This window comes from Anas platyrhynchos, chromosome 10, assembly GCF_047663525.1.
Source record: "Anas platyrhynchos isolate ZD024472 breed Pekin duck chromosome 10, IASCAAS_PekinDuck_T2T, whole genome shotgun sequence".
NCBI lineage: Eukaryota > Metazoa > Chordata > Aves > Anseriformes > Anatidae > Anas > Anas platyrhynchos.
This window is the reverse complement of record NC_092596.1, coordinates 7,909,702-7,931,665: the sequence shown is the minus strand read 5'-3', so window position 1 is coordinate 7,931,665 and position 21,964 is coordinate 7,909,702. Positions and strand designations below refer to the sequence as shown.

The following is a 21,964-nucleotide window of genomic DNA, read 5'->3' as shown; positions in this document are numbered from 1 at the left end:
TTTTAAAAGGGCAAGCAATAAAATCGATGTCTATATGGATTTTTATCTTACTTTGCTCTTCCTAATGTCACTATCCTGGATCACCTCGAGCTGGAAAGTCAAATCTTGCAGAGCTGGAAATATCCACAGAAACACTTGTGATAACAACTGTACAAATCACTACCTGTTTAAAGTTCCTCCAGTATATTTGGGTACAACCTAATTCATAACACAGTAATATTAATACAAAACTATTGAATCTATAAAGATCTTAAGGAAAAACTCCTTGTTCCCAAGTTCTTACTGGGGAAAGAGGAATAAATCGTCTGATTTCAAGAAAGACTCCTGACAGTTGACAAAAGGCAAATCTACGCAGAGCAGACTTCAGAAAAAAAAATGAGAAAGCCAATAAATGTTTCTTCTCTTTCTATGAAGAGAATTCAGAACAACTATATTTAGATTTGTAACCAGAAAACAACACTCAGTTTTCTGAAAAAGAACCGTGTCCATGAAGACTTCGCTTTGGTCTAATGTAATACAGGGTCAGTGCTGTTACCAGTTATCTCTAATTTCCACCTTTCTGAATAGATCTTTTTTTCTGCCCAAGAAGTCCATTAGAAGATCAGTCAAACGCTGCTTTCAGCCTGAAATCATTATCTTGTTGCAAAGGACCTGAGACTTCAAAACCAAAGATTTTCTTCCTTTCTTATACACCCACCCACACACGCACAAATGCACACAAATGCACAAGCTACTGCTGGTATCGTAGGCAGCTTTTATCAGTGCTGGGCTTCTCACTTGATTTGAGATCATTCAGTCTTTCCTTCCCTTTGTTTCCCTATGAATTGTCATTTCACCATGGAAATGCGTCCTCATTGCAAAGGAAAAGCCATCCAAGGCACAAGATGGAAGGGAGCAAGCAGGGAAAAGGGTAAACCTCATTATGGCAACCAGCAACATCTGCATTCAGCCTTCAGTGCACAGCGACATGCAGCAATTCCAATCTCAGCTGTGGAGCCTGCATGTTACATATTTAGCAACACAACAGGCACAGACCACCACCGATGCTGCTGCAAGCAGAGCCAACATCACTACAGGTGGGATTGCACAAGTGGGAGTGCACATTTCTGCAGGCGCTCTGGCAGGCAGCATCACGGCAGGCCCGGCAATCTGCAAAGCAGAAGCAGGCAAAAGCACCAGGGACCTCTGCAAACGCTTCCCAGCGCTGATGTCACACAAACACTTAAGAAAGGCTTTGCCAGCTCCTCCAGACACTGAATTTTGGTGCTTGTCTGCCTTGCCTCTGTATTAAGGCACAAAGAAATGCTTTTCCATCCCCCACTGCTCCATGCAATGAATCAGTAAGTGACTTATCTGGCGTTGTGTTCCAGCTGAGCGCTGAGCGGGGTGCCTGTGCAGCCACCCTGCACCGAGAGCCCTGGGGGCAGATTTATACCGACACGTCTGGTGAGGAGAAGTCCTGAGTCTCCTGAGGGCTGCGTGCCTGTTTGCTGTTAACGATGAATAACTTGTTCAGGGAAAAACAGGGAAGTTGAGAAGATAGATTTGGTAGGAGCAGCACTCTCTGGAGCACTTGGCAACCCGTGAGATGCTTTGGGGTTGGGAACCAGGCTTGTGCAGGCACAGAAGGTGATCTGTCAGATGGCTTTCCCTCTGCAAGGTGCTGGTGCTGGATGTGCTCGCTTCCTGAGGAGTTTTACATGAAGACAGGAAGAGTTATAAGGCCTCTTACTAAACACGGTGCCTCTTACTTTGCATCACTGTAGGTAGTAGCAACTTGAAATTCATTACACACAAAGACTACATGGGTGGCTAAGGGATATTTGAGGCGACTGTCCCTTATTACATACCTTAGGCATTCAGATTATTTTGTTGGGACTACGACTGGTACCTAAGCTGCTTGGGTTCCAAACAGAATTATTAGAGGTGGGAAGAAGAGGAGAGAGGGGCCCTTGTCTCTCATTTGCCAGAAGCAAGAATGACAGAGGAAATGGAAGTTAATTTAACGTCTGACTGAAAGAAGGATGGCACACTGAAATTTAATTCTGCCTGACATGGCATACATATTTTTAAAAAAGGAGGGGGGGGAAAATCAACATTTCACAACATATGCATTCTCTATGATTATCTGTAAAGCATCATAGAGGTGCTTGGCACTTCACTGACAGAAACATTGGCAGGTCTCTGCCTCAAGGCATCTATAATTAGAGCATAGCAAGGGAAGATGATGGATGAGAGTATAGGGGAGGACAGGGATACAACAGTGAAAGATCATGAAGAGCTTTAGAAATACTTCTCCAAGTTGTTTTTTTCTTTGTTGTTGTTGTTATTGTTGCTGTTCTTTTCATTTAAATGTGATATATTAAAAATCTAGGACTGAAAAATAGAAGTTGAGGACTGAGAAATGACTGAACTTCAGAATTTCTGTTCCGCAAACTTGCTTCTGTCCCAGACTGGAAGAGAAAACTGAAGTTTTGAAGTGTCTCATGCAACAAATACATTCAAAACAGGTGATCTGGAAATGGACTCACTGAACTGCCTTACTTTGCTAAGTGCAGGCATTTCATTCTGGCTTTATCATTTTCAGAAATGACACCAGGAAGGAAAAACCAGTCTCTAACTGTGCCAGGGTGAAACAGCTGTACCCACAGCACAAGGAATTCAATGTCCGAACGTTTATTTGTTTGTTTGTTTGTCTGTGGCACTGTTACTGCTGTGGTACTGAGGGAAGCCGGATGCTAAGCAGGGGAGCTGGCATTTCATCGCCCCCCTTTAAAACATCAGAGGAGCAGAAATTGCTTGGTTTTGCCTTCAGAGGACGTCCCAAAGCCGAAATGTCCAGCAGACTGCAGTTCTGTGCTGCACATGGGGATGGTCAGCTCATCCTCTGCTACCAAGAATCTGAGCCAAAATTCAGAGAGTCCCAGAATGCCTGAATCCAAGAGCGACACGCAGGATACTTGGATCCAGTCTTTCATTAAACGCCCTTCCTGATTTTTAGAACTAGCTAGGGGAGTACATTGAATGCTGCTGCCTTCCTCTGCCTACACGTACAGTACGTTCCCACTTCTCAAATGAGCTGGCCTGTCCTTCCCAGTCCAGAGGGACGAGCATGTGTCATCTCCTCTAAACTGGTCATACGGAGTGACATCTGAAACCCTATCTAGTCAGTCCTGGAAGGAAATAAATAAAAAATAAAAATAAAAAAAAAGAGAGGGAGCCACCTTTCTTTCAGATTCTGGCTCTACTCTGGTTACAAAAGAGAGTAACAGCGATGACCCCACAGGTCCTCTGGGAGCCAAACAGCTCAGCTACTGACTTCCCAGAGGATACCACCAGCCCGGAGGTATTGCCAGCTTCTGGTTCCCAGCCACATGCAGGAAAACAGAGCAGGCCACACGTTCCAGACCTTTTCAATTCTCTTAATACAGCTCTGAAGCACGCAGCTTTCCCTCAGACCCGTAACTGGGACTTGGAAGCCTCTGTCTGTGTCTTGCACATCAGTGAGTCACTCTGTATTTCCCTTCTGCCTAAGAAACAATCTGACACTGCAGGAATGAGAAAGGGAAAACAATTTTTGATCTTGCATCTAGATTCTCAGTCGAATATAACCTAGGTTAAGCATTTACTCGATTTGCACTCACTAGGATAACCCCTCAGGTGGTCCAATGTCACTGCTGGGGAGGGGGAAAGTGCCTGGCTCCAGGCAGCAAAGACAACTGCAGTCACACAAATACCTCCAGTAGATCAGTAAAACACACTCTGCTACAGATAAATCAAACCCTTCCTAAATGAGATGACAATAACTTCCCCTTGGAGAATAAATACATAATAGCTGTGAGGTACTAATGGGAGAGAATTATAGTTGTACAGTAAATGCAAGAAATTATTTGAGAAAATATGTGGAGAAAGCTGAAGCAAGGGTGTGGAGAAAGGGAGGAAGTGTTTTGGGCAATCGTAATGAGCCCGATCTTTTTATAGAGCCGCGCTCATTCTCTCTGCTCAGTGTGCTAACTCTCGTAAACCTCCCCATTTTCCCTGCTTCCCCCCTGCCCTGCGGTTGTCACCGTGGAAGTAGTGGCTGCAGAGGAAGGGGCTGTTAACAAGAGGACTGGAGAAGAAGCTGGGAAAATATTTAGCTCTCTGGCTCTGCATAAAGGTAACAACGACCTCCTAAAGCCCAGAAAAAAGAAAAAACTGAATAAAATACATGTTTCATGCAGTGATCTCAATGTGCTTTCTGCACATCAACACACTCAGCCTCGTGACACCTTTGTAAAGGCAGGCAAGGCAAGCCAGGAGCAAAGCAGCAAACAGCAGACACCAGCCCTGACACTCTCCCTGTGCTGTAATCAGGGAGAGCGCCCCGTGCCCGGCCCCACGAACACTAATGGAGTATCCAGAAATCAGGAAAGTGGCAATGAATTACTCTCAGCAGGGTAAACTGCGTGTCTGCAGAGAAAGAATTGTGTTCGGTGCCATTCATGATACAAACAGTATCGAGTCAAAGGTTAGCAGGTGGCTGCTTCCCTCGGAGCTGTAATTAATATTATCTGAGCAATGCAGAGAGATCCAGAGAGTGCCAGGTGTCTCCTCTCAGCAACCATCTGTGAAAAAGCAGGATACTGGTCTTGGTATTAGAAGCTTTTCCCCATGAAGCAGGAAATAGCAAAGTTAGGAGGATAAGGGAAGCAGAGAATTTGAAGGAGCATCAGTTACTCGTGTGACCCCATAGCACGTCTCCAAGTAGGAAAGGTATCAGCAAGAGTAACCAACAATCAAACCTGACCTTTCAGCATCTGCTGCCATTCTTTCTGTAGATGGCAGACAGTTGCTGCGGGGATGCAGGGAATGGTTCTCATGCCACCAAAGAAATGTAATCAGCAGACCTGCCGACTGGGAGGTTGGGGTGTACCATTGTCTTGCATAATTTCCACTAGGACTTCTCATCTGTCCAAGGGCTGATGCATAGAAAGCCACCTGCTTCCCTGACTATTCCTTTATTTCACCCTGCTTCTGCCCAAACACACCAGAGCACCCTTTTCTATCTGCTCTTGGAAACAGCCCAGCCTCTGCTGCTGTTGCTGACATGAAGCTGAATGCAAACCACCTACCTGCAGGCTTCGGTGGCACCTACGTTACACAGAATAAAGGCGCTTCAGGCTGTGTAACAGAGGGGACAGGTAGGAGAGCTTTTCACATTGCTGTTTATATTTTCCTACCTTGGGTGTTCTTTCTGCCCTTCTTTGTTGCCTGTATGGAGAAGAGACCAGGTGCTACAGGACAAGCAGAGATCTGCACCAACCAGCGCAGCAGTGGGGCTAAGCCAGAGGCTTCCCTGCACCAGCGGAAAGCCCCCTTTGATGCACTGACAGCAAAATTGCTTTGCAGAGAGACTGGAAGAATGAGAGACGAGTATGTTACTGTCTCAGATAAAAGTGAACAGATCAAAAAATGAAAATGTTCTGTGGATCTGACACTACCAAGCTGGAGTTCCTGCTTTGCACTGCTTGAGTAAACAAGCTCTGTATAAAAGTCACATTTTGATCCCATGCTGGTTTCCCCTACAACAAAGTGCTTGAAGGTGAACCAAAAGGCTTTTAACTTACCTCTCAACGTGTCTGCATTGTTTGTGTCTTGCTGCTGCTAACATCTAAAACAGTTCAGGGAGCGATTCTCCTTCCTCTGGAAGCGTTCCTTTCGGTTCCACTTATTTGCTCTGTGGATATAAAGACGTAATCCTGCTAATGGCCAGTTTGCAACGAGGCTCAGCGGAATACTTTTCTTAGGAACTTTGGAACAGGTTTCACAAGATCAAACTTTTACCATCTCCTCCCTCTGAGCAACCACCTGCCACTGCTTGACATTTCTGCCTCATTCCCTCGCTCTCCAAGGGGCAATGGATTGTATTAAGGGCTGCAGTGGCACCACTTACGGAACATCAGTCCTGTAACATGGGCTCTGCAGCGCTCTGCCCAGAACCACTTACTGTCCTCATCCCACCCCATTCCAGGGATCGCAGCAAAGCTGCAGCTAGAGGTGCCAAAGGCCACGTTCCTATTGACGAAAGAAAAATGCTTCTCATATGGGATCAAACTTCAAGGCTCAGGGGAGCAAAAATATTGATCTTGTGAACTATCAGCATTCAGAATAACTCCAGTGAGCAGCGCTCAGCAGCTCTGGAGACCATACTCCACAATTAATCAGCAACAGCAGCAACAAGACTTACCAAACTGAGAATATTGTGCTCAGTTGTCTTGGGAATGGAAGACCCAAGTTCTGCAAATTCCATGGCTGGACTGTGACCGTAAGGAACCTGTTCCTCTCCATTTCTCTTCTGAGTCCTGATTCACTGAACTTGAGCTTCACTCCAGATCAATACAATTTCTTCTACTATTTCCCTGTTGTCAAGTTCAGATGTCAGAAAATAATGCCAAATTCACAGTATTGTAATTTTCTTCTGGTTAAAGAAGAAGAAACCTATTTTAAACAAGTCTGATTTCCCTTTCTCTGTGAAGAGCTGGTATTTGGCAGATTTCCTGTAAGAGGAAACACTAAGTTAATAAAAAAAAAATAACTTCATACAGCTTCCCTCCATGCAGCTCCTTTCTTCTGTACTATTTTCAAGAAGCAAATGAGAAAGGAAAAATGTAAATATTGGTTTACCCACTGCTTCTGCACTTTCCTGCAACCTCCTATAGGTTTTCTAGAGCCCAAGCTGTGTATCCATAGGTATGACGTGCTTATCCTGGGTGCGATCCTAAACTTTCTCTGAGCTCAAAATACTCAGTGAGCAATGACAATATTTTTCGAGGAATGAGTGAATAAAGGGAAACAGCAAGGGTCCTCTTTTCTAGATGGGCCTGCTTGATCTATGGCTCCCCCGGCTGCCATCATACTGGTTCACTCAGAGCTTCCAGTCAGAGTTCCAGTTATACCAGTTCAGGTTTATTCTTTCCACATGCTCCTAGCATCCTTTGGGTGCAGTAGGGGAGCTAGGGTGCACCTTTCCTCACAAGTACCACCACAAAGCCAGCAACAGCCATTCTGACCGACCACTGCTGCATCACAATGCTGACTTCAGCTCCTTACCCACCACCATCCCGAGCCACGGTGGTTACGCTTATCCTGCCAGAGCTAGCGTGATGCACAAGACCCTCAGCCAGTTGTTGAAGGAGGTTTGGTCCCATTAAGATCTTTCTGCAAGTGGTCAAACCCAGCATTGTTTAGCACACATGCAAAAAAAAACCAACAAACTGTATATAATTTATAACAGATGTGCCTTATTAAAGAACCCGAAGCTCTGCAGTGCAGATTCCTAACGTGCCTGCCTCGGTACTTGTTAAAATCGTTAATTATAACTTTATGCAACAACAAATTATGTAGGACAGCTGTGCTAGCAGTATAGTAATTTGTGTCAACCCCCTATGGTCACATTGCAAAAAGTGTTCTAGGAATGCATATGCCAAAAAAAAAAAGGCACTGATTTTCTACTGGCACGTCTCACGGAAGGTACCATTAGCATGGCCAATGATTGGTATCATTTGGGTAGAACAAAAGGAGCAGCACTTCTGCTGCCTTTCATTCCTGTTGCCAGGGTTCTGCAATCATATCTCAATAATGTCATTTTGCTGGCGCCATCAGCACTGCTGAAAATGCCCCCCTGACCTCGTAAAGCACCTCGTATTTAGCCATGTTCTTCAAGGGTACAGCAATGAGAGGAAAATATGCATTACTGCTGATCAGATAATGAGACGCTCCCGGATTATGACTGTCACTGCAGGCTTCAGCAGGTGCCACTCCACCACGTGCTTCTTTCTGTAAGCCAGCTGTTGGGAAGCAGAGGGCACGGACCATTATTGGCAAAACGCACATTATTTCGGCTCGAGCACAAACCCACACGTGCTGCACAATCAGGCCGGTAGCAGACACTGTCCTCGCTGCAATCGGGACCGCCTGCTCTTCCACAACCTGCTCCCCGGTGCCCCAAATATCACAGAGCCACCCTAGAGGAAAGAGAATTTCCACTGAAAAAGCAAATGGTGTACTCAGCACCACCATGCAGTTTACACGTGCCACGGAGCCTCTCTGCAGTGTACGACCACGTGCACACTGCAGCAGTTAAAATAATCCAGTCTGCGCCTACGTAACCAGTTGGATAATTTCACCAAATAGGCATGAGTAGTTTGGCTTTCCTCACACCTCAGCTGTGTAAATTAGGAGGGACTCTGTAGAACAGGCACTGCTGTAAAAACCTTGTGAAAGGAGAACAAAGGACTGGCATTTTTCTTTACCCACCTGCTGACATCAGGAATCCAGAGCAGCTTGCTCCCAGCAGCTCTTCTTCCCAGGCCAGGCCATGGGAACAGCTCTGGGTCACTGTTGGTATTTCTGCACTCTGACAGGAGAGAGTCCCTCTCACCTTGTGGGCTGCTGCAACGTGTCTTCAGGTCATCCTGGAGACACCCACAAAAAATGGGGTCACCAGGAATGGGCTGTTACCCAACACAGCTAATTAGGAATAACATTCCCACACGGATCATCACAGCTGGGCTCTTACTCTCAGGGTACTCATCCAATACACAGCCTCTAAAGAGTTGTGTAATGTCTGCTTTTCTCTTAAGCACAGATGAAACACTTTCCATGCCCCGTAACAACTCCATTTCTACACTACAGATCCCAGAGCAACACCTTTAACGTAACACAGGAAGCCAGACAGAAGCGGATGCTGCAAGTTTACTCCTATCTTAGGGCGCCATATGCCATACGGTAATATTTTGGGCTTTTAGCATAAGTGTTGGTTTTCTCCTTTTTTTGTGCATGCGAGGAAGTGTCTACCACCCGGCAAGATTACTCCATTGAGCTAGAAGGAACAGGCCCAAGTATCCCTGGAGAATGATTGTTTTGGTCAAAATTGGGGTATTGTATCGCTTATTCTACTCCCTCGTGATGCAGGGGGCACCCAGCAGCCAGCTCCGCAACCAGCTGGTGGTACAACATGGAAGATGGGCTGGAGGAAGCCTGATGACTTAAATTCCCCCATACCCATGGCACGTCCCAAGGTGCAGCGTCCCACGGACAGCAGGACCAATTCAGCTGCACTGCAGCCTAATGCAGAGTGAGACAAAAACGCAAACTCCCTGAAATAGATTTCAGGAAATCGCTCGTTGGAAGGGGGAGCGGAGGAAGGTGGTGATCAGCAGACGTGCAGCTCACCATGGACTCGGTGCTCAGCTGTCACTCACCCACTCATGCACTCCTGGGAACTTGAGGGAGACGTTCCCGTCTCTTGGAGATCGCATCCCTCCACATAACGTGCAAGCAGGCATCCGGGAAGGAAACTCTTCTGCTTCGGTGGTCCTGCAAAAGCAGAGGGCTCCTCATCCCTAGCCAAATGCCTCCAAATCTACCCAGCGTCAGGAGGGATTTCTCCTCATGGTTACAAACCTGAATCCCCACCAAAGATCACATCAGAATTCAACACACGGGTGTTCAGGGGTCCGTGAAGAGGACCGTGACATCTGATGATTTTTGCTGGACTTTTTTAAAACATTTGACTATAACCTATATTTATTTATTCATTTATTACTAAATTTAGTTCTATCAAGAGAACTGCATGCTGGTCTAATTCAAAACATTTATCACCGTAGTACCAGGGATACACAGACTACACTTATGCTACAGTAATTCAAGCTCTTCTCTTCGCCTTGCTTATCTTATATAGTACAGATAAGCAACGGATCATTCCTAAACTAAAAGACAAAAGCTCAGTTTTTGCTCTTACTTTTGCTCTTACGTAGTCTTCTTTCTTAACATCTGAAATGTCAGTTCATTTTCAGTAATGAACGAAGACTTTTTAAGAGGGCTGCTTGAAATGTTCCAGCTTTATTTCTTTAACACCGACTAAAAAGCCCTGAATTCGAAAGACTTGAGTCTCTGTAGTCTAGATCTGGACTCCTTGTTAAAAAGGAGACCTCGATATATTTTCTCATCTTTGAAATATGTATGTGCACAAAGAAGTATGCAGACACTCTCATGTAATGAGATATATACGAAAGTAACACACATTTGTACAGCCTATAAAACAGTTACGTTTCAGTTAAAAGTCTGTACAGAATCTTTCAACGTGGTGTAAAGAGGAGGCCCCGTTCTTAATTACACATTCTCTCTACAGCAGTGATCTACTGACACAGAGAGCTCCAGGTCCCTTTCATATTTCCCAATTTTTGGCTAATAAGCAGGATGGTACATCTCATCACTAAGAAAGCTCTTGCAGCTAGAGTAAATCAAAGTCTGGAGTGAACTAGTACAACATCTGGGTGCAATGATTGTTGCTGTAAAGTTACCAGATCTAATGGCTCTAAATCCCAGATGTCACACCCTATGGTATTCCTAATATCCCAGCTCCTTGAATCTGAAAGAAAATTTTAGAAGAAATACCAAAACCGTGAACTGAGAATATATCAAAGGCTTAGAAATCATCGAAAAGACACAGGCTTATTTTTGAAAATCTAATGAATTTTAAGTGGGCCTTCAGGTTTGTGAAAGGCTGGCAGTGGCAGGCTGCTATGGTGATACAAGGAGGTGAAGTAAGGTTGCGGGGCCTAAGTGCTATTTTTCTTTTTGAAGGGCATGACAGGTGGGGTGATGTCATTCCCACGTTATGCAAAGTGCAGGGAAAATAAACCAGTTTAATACTAAATCTCCTGGCCTAGAGCAGAACAAAACAGCACCAACATGAGAACACTAGAGGGAGCAAGGACAAGAAAGCAGATGAAGAAGAATAAAGGTAGGAAGGGAAAACCCACACCAGTTTGTGAGGCAGCCGTGAAGAGGAGAGGGATGGACAGAAAGGTTTTGTGTGTCTTGTGCCTTGAGCACTGTATCAAATCTACTGAGAAAATAAGAAGAGGATGCTCCTTTCTAAACGGGTAGGACAAAGGAACCAGCTGGATTCTCATTTTGCACATACTGTTAAGGATTCGAGTTGTTCAGGTCAAGCCGAGTCCTCATACACAGCCAGGCAAACCCGCTGCTGCCCAAGTTCAGCTGCTCTTCGGGAAAGGTCAGCTCCAATCTCATTCCCCCGGTGCTGCACCTTGAGGGCAAGCAGGCATTTAGAAAAGCACAACACATTTCATTGTCTCTCAGGGAGCTGTACAGAGAAAATAGATCCATCCTAACTGGTTCTTCTCTTTCATCTCTGAACACCTGTAAAGCACACATGCTAGTTTGATGCTCTCTCACTAGTTTCCTCCAGTCAAAATACAACCAGCAATGCGTCCCAACCATGCTCCTCTTTAGATCATCAGAATACGTCAGAGTCAACCTTCCCACAATTTAATTCTCTCTCTTTTAAAGTTATTAGGAGTTATTAGCACTTCAGGACTCATTTTACAGCTTCATGCTTTGATCCCCAGCTTTCCCAAGTCAGTTCCCACTGAGCTGCTTCATAACTTGCTTAATAGCTAATTTGTTTGGACATCATTAAAAGCGTTAAGGCTTCAGGCAGTGAGGACATGCCAATTACTGTGCCAAGCGATTTAATTCGGAGGGGCCAGTAGGAAGCAGCAGTTGAAACTGCTTAAGGCTCATACCTCTTGCCACTGAGCAGCACGGCGAGAGCCCTAGCTGCTCAGGGAGCCTGCTGCTTTGGGTTCAGAGAGGTGTGCTTCTGGGGCGTCCAGTTTGGGTGCTCAGCAGATGCTGAGGCACAAACTGTGCGTGTGAAATACCAGCCCAAGCAGCTCTGCCACGCCGAAGCCTGCCTTAGCTCTAACACAGCTTTAAGCCACTACAACAGAAGGCTGGAACAACAGCCTTTGGAGAAGAGGCATTCCGACAGGATCTTTTTAAACCACTGACTGTTGTTTGCTGGAGTTTTCCTTGGCAAGGCTTTACTCCAGTGCTATACTTTATTATTTACATTCATTTTTGTGTCGACTCTTACCAGAAATCTTTCCTCAGAACAATGCAATACCTTACATACCGACAGCCAGAACTATTCATTAAACCTCACACCCTTCCAGGGAGGCGATGCTGACAGCAGCCAATTGCATCCTTTGGTGGGGCTCGCAGGGCAATCCCCAGCTGCCCAGGGCTCCTTTTGCTGGTGCTAATTCCACCTCTGGCAGAACTTGGCAGCTTGGCAATATTAAAGAAAGCAAACAGATCCATTCTTCAGGTTCAGATTCAAGTACGGATTCATTTCTCAGGTTTAAATACGCATCCACTAGGGAGCCCTCATAAGGTCAGGCCCACATTAGCACTACCTCACCGCAGTAGGACTGCTGTCTTCCTTGCTGGCGAAGAGCTCCAAAGCGAATGAAACTGCCCCAGTAAAGCTGTACTTTGTACAAATAAAATAAAACTATCTGCTGGAGGAAGACACACACCACAAAAAGTCTAGGTTTGCTGACACATGGGCTTCTGCATCACACATCTTCTCATGTTCTTGGATGACACAGTTACCAGAAATCTCCTGTGTAGTCCTGACGTAGCTATTCCTGTGTAAACCCTGTTGTTCCAGCACAAATTCAACTGCAGTAAGAGCTTCTATTAGCAAAATAAAAAGAAAAAAATCATACCATGGAGTGAAATGGCACACAAATACCACTTTTCAGTTAGCTGCACGTAATAGCTATACAAAAGACTTTGACAGGTTTTGAGTGGAGAGTTCAGACATCCAGAAAATACAGTAGCATCTGGTGTGTGGATCAGTAGGAACAAAGCTTTTCAGAATAAATCAGAAAGGGGGAGAAACGCTAGGGTCTGTGAAATGTAACAAGTGATAGATACGCAAATGAGCCAGCAACACTTTTCACAAGTTACCACCACCAGCATAGGTTTGAAGTTGTTTTTTTTTTTTTCCTCCATGTGAAGAGGAGATTGTGAATACACAGACAGACACATGCAAACATAAATTCAAAGGCTTATGCAGATATAAGGTACATCTAGCACTTGGCTATAAAAATCCATCAAAGCTCCATACCTAAACAGCTTCAGATCAACTGCTGGAGAGAAAAATAAATAAATAAATACAAAGAAAACAGAAACGGATCAAAAATTCATCACACTTGCCGTGTTCACAGGTAGATAGATACTACTGTCAATTAAAACCGGGAATTTCCTGCTGCAGCACACCACACACCATGTAACAGAGCTCAACACAACTGGCCACAAATTCGACTTTAACTGTGCTCACTTATCACGTAGCAGAAGGAGCGTGGAGGTTCAGAGCTGAGATAAACTAGAGCCCAGGATTCAGACTTCCTCCCCTCTCATTCCTACAAACAGCAAGGCTTAGTCCAAACATTTTGTATTTGTAGTCCTGTTTCATTCGGCGATGACATGCCCACCTAGAACTGTCCCACTGATAAGAACTTCTGAAGTCACTGGCCAATTTAAATCCAGTTTCAGAAGGATTCAGAGAAAAATCACATTTCACGAGAACAAGAGGCTAGATAGGGCAAAGAGGCAGCAACTCACCTTACAGCAATCTCCTACAGCAAGGAGCTTCTGGACCAGGAAAGCAAACTCAGTGTTAACTCATTTGCTCTACACCTAAGGTCTGATGGAAGACAGTGATGAAAATGCACCCCTTGTCTAAAAAAATATCAACAGAAATGTGGTGTAAGATTGTATTGTGGCTTAAATGACCTTTAATACAAATATGGCATTGCTAACAGAACCCAATAGAAGTGCAGTATGATCTCACCAGGTACTTTAAATCAGTTTCTAAAGTCCTGTCTGGAGCCCTCACCCAATTCCTCTTCCATGGCGGACAAATTCAACATTAATGCCACGTGTGCCTAGAATAAAGCCAAAATTGGGAAAAGATTGTTAAGCACTACTGTGATTGAATGCCACTGGCAGAAGCCATTGAAAAACCTTTTTGGTAACTTATAAATATGCATGATAGTTTCTTTTAAATACCCAGTGAAATGATACCGAGCACTGAATGACATCTCTTCCTACAAAGAGTCACCTTCCTCCTGATAAATATGCACATATATCATAACGAGATAGCACATGCAATTTGTGACTTTTCAAAAGTTATCTCTAGGGCCATATTTTCTCATCCTTCCAGCTACAATCTGTGCCCCAGCTTATGAGCTCAGAACTAAGTCTTCTGCAGCAATCGAGTGTTAACTTCTAGAAATGCAAGACATTCACTCCAGCAAAAGCACAGGAAATATGTGACATTGGTCAAAGAACACCTTAAAAAGCATTTATGTAGCATTTGTTACACCTAACAGGCTGAGTTTTGTACTGATCACCCAGTTTTCATTCTATTCTAATGAAGACTGTCTCGATGATACCCCCATCGTCACAGCTGGTCTAAAAGCCAGTTATGTTTCTAGGATATGTTATTGCAGATGATGAAACCCATAGCAGAGAAAGGCAAACCTTTTAGGTAGTGCAGTGCGCTTGGCAAAACGCTCCCTCCTGGTTCTTCCTGCTCCTCGTCAACTTGTATTCCACTCCTAGAAGCAATCCTAAATGAGCTCTTTGAGCACTGCACACAATGAATACCCAACGACCATTAAATGGCAGATCCATTAAAAGAACCAACGTTATTTATGCCTTCCTATGGTAATGGATCTACTGGTCTTCCTCAAGGAGTTAGAAATATATTTGCTTTTCTTTTGTGGCAATATGATGAGAAACAGCAAGAGAAACTGAACATTTATATTTCATGTAACTACAAACACACAAAACTACTGCTAAATTACAATTTCCTTAAGTAACTAAGGAGATGCCTTAAAATGTCTTTTGTAAACAATTAAAATAAACAAATAAGTAAATGAGAAACCTGTGCTTTTTCTTCTTACTAGCCCTGGGCTCTGTAGTCAAACAGGCACCTGCTCACTGTAATGCTCACCATCCACTTTGGGTATTTTGTGTTTCTCATGATGGAGCCGGCGCAGCGATCCGAGTGGGAACTGGATTCTGTTCTGGTCCAAACACAACAAACAGAGCAGTTAACCACATTCAGGTTACAGAATCTTTCCTGCTGCTAACATTTGAGCCAGCAGAGCTCAGTTTGGCTCTCAGATGCCACACTGAGCTTGCAGCTGACAGTTAAGAAGAACCCCAAATTTCTGTTTATGAACCGAGAACACTGGACAGGGAAACCACAACCATGGAACCCCACCAAGCTCCTATTAGGGTTAATCACAGACTATGGACACAAAACACCCCACAGCAAATGTTTACGCTTTGCTCCATTAAACACAATGGAGAAAACAGTGGGAGTAATCGAGCAGACCAAAAAAGATGACATCTTCTGTAAATATCTCCCTCCAACCACTCAGTTCCTAACCTTGCAGGATTTCAAAGTCCATAACTTCTTTTAGCACACCAGCTGCTTCTCCTTTAGAAATGGTGACAGCAGGCAGTGTGAAAATGACATGACTTGGAGACAAACCAGTTTTATTTAAAAACAACATTTATATATATTACACACAATATTCCAAGTTAAAAGAACATTATAGAGAATGCTAAGTCAAATAGACGAAAGTTAAGAAATTGCAGAATTAAAATTGCCAACGCAACCTTCCTTTGAATCTCTTGCGTTATGCAGGGCGCTGCTGCCTTCACTTACATGACCACATTATTTTTTCCAGGGGACCCTTGCCTCGTTCAGTGTGAAGGGTGGATGATTCTCCGTTAATGAGCAGCTTTTCAGAATTTGTTTTCTTCTTGTTGTTTAGCGCGTAGCCTATTTCTGATGGCTTGCCTCCACAGGGGGTTACTCAGAAACAGTTGAACAGCTCCCTGATTGAGTGCTTTATTATAGAACAAGATCATTTCATCTCTGCTTAGTTTAACCCACTTTGTTTCACCAAACTCCAACTCTACTCTGAGAGCACATGATAAATGTATTCATGGCTTTTCTAAAGGTACGCATTAGTAATACATTTTTGATTAATTTATTGTCCCAACGCTTCCATTTTATCTGGATACACTGTTGAAAAAGCGATTAGAAAGTTTCTGTGTTGTAAAAGCATTCATTAATGTGGATATCCAATTTGGAAAATGAGAGCATTCTTTTTGTAGCACGCTTAACATTATACGGTGCTTTAAATGCAGAAACCTCAGTTCCAGCTGAAGACCTAAGTATGCAGATCTGCAAATCAGATATCACCTTAAATTGAGTATCCGGAAAATGGGGAACATGCAGCTAATGAACACTTCACAAAGATCTCATTTTCAGCAACTTGGCATTAGAATCTCAGTAGTAAAGGCGGAAATTAAATCAAGTTTTCCACGACTGCATTTAACTGTGTTAACAGTGAGACTCAGCGACGTGGTTATGAAGAGAATAAGCAGTGCAGATGAAAGCTGTCCACAAGGGCAGGCTGTCCACAAGGCTTCTACGTTGCTCTAGAAAACTGAGTTTCCTGACCTTCCCGTTGCTGCCCACAGAGAGAGCTGGTTCCTCTACGGTCAATTCAGAGCAACTAAACCAGGCTTCCCCCTGCAGCTGCCCTCGGAAGGAGGCCGTTTGCCATAAGTTGTAGGACACCAGCCTATTGATCCTCACAGGCTAACGATAATTTTTTAGAACAACTCACTGTCTGCACTGTGCCAGTGTGTGTAACTTGGCCAAACGTGCATAAATTTTAATAGAGGGGGAAAAAAATGTTGACAAACGTTACCACTGTCAGCTTTCAGTTCCACCCTTCAGGACTAGAAGCACTAATACCTTAGGAGGAAAGACCAAAAGAGCTGGAGACACGGACAGCTGACAGCGTTACGTTTGGCAAACTGTTACTGACCAATTGCAATTGAAAAGCAGAGCTGAAGCAAAAAGCTTGGGGAAAACTCAGGAACAGAAGAGTTAACCGATAATTAGTCAAGTGCTAAGGGAAGGCATACAGATTGCTTGGCATGGGAAGGGAGGACAGAGACGGATGCACAGGAAGCAGAAAACACAGAGTTTCTGTTTGCAGACTGCCCCCGAAGCATAAGAAAAAATGTGCTGGGAGGGTGGCATGGGTTGCTGTGGGTAGAAGCAAATAGCAGGTACAGCTAGTTCAGTCGTCAAAAGAAATGATGCAAGGAACACCAGAATACAAACACACAGCTGCTCTCCAGAAGCAGAGGAGAATTAAAGTGGTTTGAGCATTCTCGGTACCCTAACTCCGGGCTCCTCTCAAGCTGGTGCCATCAGAACAACCACTGAACCCAGCAGTGCACAGCTCCTTCCTCTAGAGACTGTGCCAGAGATACAACAAGCTCCTCCTCTGTTAATTAAGACAAAACGTTAAACCCTCATTTCCAAATAGATGGGTGGGTAGAAGCAAGATAAAGAAACGGAGAGGTGGAGTTGACCAAACTCCCTTTTCCTGTGGTCCTGCAGAAGAGCCGGGCCACAACACCTCCCAGCTGGGCTTCCAGGCAACGTCAGTGGGGGGCAGCTGCTGCCAGTCTCCTACTGAAAGAGAAGGAGAAAAACTGTTAGCCTCGGTCTGCCCAGTGCTGAGCACAGCCTTCTCAGGCTCTGAAAGCTCCTGTATTTCCATTTTAAAAGAGAGGCGGAGCTGGAGAAGAAACAAAACACGGGAGGGATATGTATAGCACACAGAAGTCCACTGACGAGAGCAAGCCTCTACTTCACGACTGGGAGGTATTGTCCAGAGACACGGCTGGTGGTTAAATTTAACCGGCACTCCACAGGAGGCAAGACAGGCAACAAAAGAAAATCCAAGAAGTGACAAGGTAGAGATCTATTCTGGGATTTCTCCAAGTCATTTCAAAGATCACGACAGCTTCTTTAACAGTTCTGACCTTTGCAATACAGCAGAGGGAGAAAAGATGTACCTATCCTGCGTGCATCAGAGCGTGCTTATTGTATTGTACACTTCCAGAACAGTCCTCTGTGATTCAAGCTGTTTGCAGGAGAGTTTTGATCCTGTAGAAGAAACGCGTTGGCTCTTTACCTGCTAGGCCAGGACTATACACAGGAGTTGACCTCACTGGCAAATCCTAGATTTATACTTCTGTTGCCAAACCCAAAGTTATTCCTCACCTCGTAGACATGAAACGTAATGCAGTGAGGACAGTCCAGAACTGCTTCATGGTAAGAAAACTAAAATCACAGCACAGATCAAACGTGTCTGTGTAGCCCAGCGTCCTGACACTGGTTGGTTCCAGATGCTTTTAAAAACGCTTTCAGCCAGAACAGGAAACCTGCTCAAAAGGGACTTTGCTCTTTCCAGTTGCAAAGCAGCGTGCACCTTACAAATGGAGGCCACAACAAAGATTCCTGTAATTATGGATGCTCTCATTACCACGTTACCACTGACACTTTCACTGAAATCCTTTGAGGCTTTCAACCTTAGTGGAAGTTTGCACCAACCAGTTCTACAGAACAACGTGCTACGCACAGAGTCATTTCCTTCCGATAATACCATCTGTGATGCCTTCCAATGTCACTGCATTTCTCCCTACCTTCCAAAAATGGTAAATTAATGATTAATTAGGAATTCCTAATTTACTTCCTCAGCTTTACCGTGGTATGCCATTTTTATGTTACGCGCTCATCCAGGAAAACAGCCTGTTAACTGAAGTTTTAAATAAATTTTTATCTCTCCTCATAAAATCAAACTTCCTAGTTTGGACTCACAAAAAGAAAGCACTGAATACAAGCACCGAGACTTCTTGCATAATGCAGATTCATTTCATTATGTTTGGTAATAAATTTTGCTCTTTGCTCTTCCACTACGGTCAATGTTTATAACTTGATCAGACGAAGAGGAATTTGATGGCCTGGCTTCAATGAGAAATTTTGCTTGTAATAATATATATATATAATAAATATAAAAATTTTAGATGTCTGCCTGCTCAGTTCTAAATCCGTTCGCACTGCATCAAGGTGAAACGGTGACCTGTTACATGTAATGGTCTTATTTCAATCTCTCCACAATGAGATCTTTGACAACAATATAAGCACTGGAGGTAGGAAGAGAGAAAACATTACCTTGGGAGTAATCTCTTTGTATCAGGTACCTCCATTATGCTGGTATCTGATGTGCTTCAATTTGTCACTGTAGTTTAAATTTCTAAGAGAAGGGACAATCTGGAAGCATGAAAAATTACTAATTATAACATTTAAAATAGAAGCAGCAATGGAAATGTCAACAATCTGACTGGGCCATCAGAGACTTTGCAGTGATGAATAAGGAGCATCGCACTGCAGACTGGGGGAGAAGCCTTGGGCCATTTTTCAAAGCTTGAAGAAGTTCTCAAGGAGTTACAAACGTTCATTTTGCTCCTATCCCTTCAATTACCGTCAGAATATTTTGCGGCCTTTCTGATGTCTCCGCTGAACCTCCGATAGCTCCAAGAGATACAGAAGTTCAGAGATACTTTGGCCCTAAGTCCTGTTGAACTCAGAAGGAGCTGGGTGTTTATACATCACTGCTGACTTGCATCTGTGGGCCTAACCATGACAGGAAGTATTTACTGAATCACTGATTTCCTGGAAAACGTGTTTTCCTGGAGGAGACAGAGCTATACCACATAAATACCGGTCTTGTACTTGGTCAATAACCCTCTGACAGAGCTACAGCCTTCATAATGTCTGATACAGCTTCTGACCAGTTCCAAGCCTGGAAGCAGAAAGGATTCAGGAAGTGCTAAATCTGACAGCGTGAGAAATCTCAGTTTATGAGACATACGGGATTAAAGACCAGTAGCTGAAAAAAAGACCCAATATAGCATTAAAATATATTGGACCATTTTCAGACATTCCAGACTGGCTTACTTATGAGTTCCTAGGCAAAAATATTGGGGAATGTTAAATATAAATAAAAATAGAGGAAAAAGATACCTTTGCACTAATACAAAGTGGTAGAAATTTGTATTGCCTGGGCTTTGCATATATCTATATATATACATATATTGATTGACTGTGCATGCATATATATGTATATGTGAGAGAGAGAAAGCTCTGTGTACGTTTACACACACATTTTATATATAGCTTTCCCAGCTGACATAAGATATTCGCTAAGAAGCTGTGTATAAAAAAGAAATAAAAAAAGGAAGCTTTCTAAAACACGAGAGAAAACTTCAGTCAGTAAGAAAAAAATAACTGGGGGGATGAAAATATAAATAAGGACTAACCAGACCTGTAGAAGCCTGTTAGGCATGTTTTCTTATTTTTCATTGCTATCTGGCAAAACAGAGAAATTATTAAAGGATAAAACCAAAGGAAATATCTCTAGCTACCCTTAGAGAATGGATGACAACTCCGTTGAAAAGCAATTGTCTGTCCACCTGAAATGAAAATTATACACAGAGGTCAATCTCCAGGTAATAAAACCCAGGTTCTCTGCAAGGCTAGCTCAGAAATACACCATTTTTGAATTTAAAGCACAGGGACAGTTTCAAGCTGCGTTTTCAGTACATCTATATCATAGTAAAGATGTAAAGTGCTTTTTCCTACACTCCATTGATTTGCCCTATAAAGGAACCAACTGCAATTCTTCTCTCCTCCAGTCTCAGCAGCTGCACTCCCCCAATTCCTTTAGGAGACCCCCAATAAGCAGGCAGGGCACGGGAAATGGGAGCAAGGAGCCTCAGCTGCACCCTAAGGCTAACACAGCAGGGAACTGCGCTGCACACCACAGAATTCAGAGCTCCATAGTTTGATTTATGCCGACACGAGGCTGCTTTTCTTGGTGTGGTATCCTGACCGATATCACCTCCAGTCCAGAGGCTCCTACGGGCTGCACTGAGCCCTTCATTACCTTGCCAGGAATCAACATTTTGCCTGTTTCAGCCTTTAAATGCCAAAGCTGGCTCATTTTTTTTTTTCTGCAGACTGGAGGAAGGATACCTACTCTGTAGGCAGGTGCCACTCGTTAGATGACAGTCAGTTCTGGGTGCGCAGCAGACCAGCTCTGCTGTGGCTCTATGGTAAGTGGACACGTTGGGCATCGTGCCTTCACAGGGGCAACCCACCTGGCTACTGCTTTCCTTTTGTCTGGTATCACACGACCGGCTTCTCTTGGGCAGGATGCTCCTGCAAGCAAAGAACACGGCAGCCTACTTTCCTGAGTTAATGCCTTTTAAAAAGCGTGGACACCGAGGAAGGTGGCAGAGGGTGGGATGTGACGTAAAGGCAGATGGGAATGCAGAAGAACAGTTGCTTAGCACCTATAAAAGTCAGGCCCACTTCTTCACAAGATAGAGACGTCTTTCCGTAACCACAGTTAGGAGCCCACGTTTGAGTTTTGGCCTCTAAATAACCTGAATCCATCACGGGCTTTTTGAATGTGCAACTGATAATTAGAGAAACAAAGATACTGAAAGTCGCATGATTCTTCCTGCTGCAGTCCTGGCAGCGAGCAGCAATTCGGCACCGAGGGACAGCTTTTGTTTTACCTCTGCTCCTGTCGGGAGCTTTGCCATCTATTAATGAATGACGGGCAGATCAGAAAAAGGCGCTGCAGAAACTTCATTCTCAGCCAGTGGGACAATATGGGATCAGGCAGCAGCCTTCCTGCCTTTGTCTGAGCTAGAGATAGACAATAAAGCTTGGAGTCAGAAATCATTATCCAACGCTGGGCTGTATTATGTGGGCACGAGGGTGTTTTGGAATGGGTCCGTAGCATCTATTTATCAGGGACTAAATCGATACAGCACAGCAGGGTAGAGACAAACCAAGCATTTGAGGTATTAAAAAAGAAAAAAAAAAAGCAGGGAAACGCCAGATTGACAGCCAAGAGGAACGTGCTCAAAATCATTTGGAAGCCAAAAAGACTTCTTTTATATTCTGCTCTATTTCCTACTCAATTAGGAAAACTCACCTGATAAAAGGAGCAAGAGATTACCCTGCTTAATGAAACAGAGAAGGGAGCAAAACAGAAGCGTTTAAATCCCGTAAGCACCTCTCGTCTTTGTCTCAGCCTGCTTTTTCTGCCTGGATTATGCTAACACTATTAATCTC

General features: G+C 44.0%; 1 protein-coding gene across 1 annotated transcript in view; it reads right to left on the bottom strand.

The window, feature by feature from the left end:
* C10H8orf48 (chromosome 10 C8orf48 homolog) overlaps window positions 1–21,964 on the bottom strand; it is a 92,288-nt gene that overhangs the window by 39,945 nt on the left and 30,379 nt on the right. The window contains exons 9-14 of the mRNA XM_072043162.1: window positions 14,816–17,443; window positions 14,410–14,486; window positions 13,718–13,811; window positions 6,230–13,605; window positions 5,610–5,719; window positions 5,223–5,396 (exon numbers count right to left, since the gene is read on the bottom strand). The gene's annotated coding sequence lies outside the window, so the exon portion shown is untranslated. The remainder of the gene's footprint in view (window positions 1–5,222; window positions 5,397–5,609; window positions 5,720–6,229; window positions 13,606–13,717; window positions 13,812–14,409; window positions 14,487–14,815; window positions 17,444–21,964) is intronic.